This window comes from Ahaetulla prasina, chromosome 4 (genome assembly GCF_028640845.1).
Source record: "Ahaetulla prasina isolate Xishuangbanna chromosome 4, ASM2864084v1, whole genome shotgun sequence".
Taxonomy (NCBI): Eukaryota; Metazoa; Chordata; class Lepidosauria; order Squamata; family Colubridae; genus Ahaetulla; species Ahaetulla prasina.
In genome coordinates, this window is record NC_080542.1 from 27,790,318 (window position 1) to 27,790,806 (window position 489).

The following is a 489-nucleotide window of genomic DNA, read 5'->3' on the forward strand; positions in this document are numbered from 1 at the left end:
TTATTTTTCACTGTACTTTGGGATTCCTTTTCCCCTGGACACTCAGGAATCCCACTTCCCCACCCTATCCCACCCCAAAAAAACTTACATGCTCCAAGACTGAAGCTACATTTTCAGCATATATTTAGCAGTCTTTCAAAAGTCTGCTTGAGATGATTGTTGTCCTCAGTTTGGGTCTGAGCCTGGTGCCTAAGCCAATGATGGACGCCAGACACAAGGTGCAGGTTTTCTGATTGCTTTTTATTGGGGTACTACAAGGAAAAGGGCTCCAGGCCAAAATGCCAAGAACCAAGAACCAAGGATTAAGAAAGCTTTATACGTTTTCACTAAAAGAGAAGATGGGAGAAGGCAAGATAATAAGAAATATCTAATAAACATTTTAGTAATAACTACAATTTGTTCTATTGGTTTCTAGCTGTCCCTATTCCTAAACCTTGGATGATGAATGCTCCAGGAGTTATCTAATACACATTTAATTGGCTGCAGGCC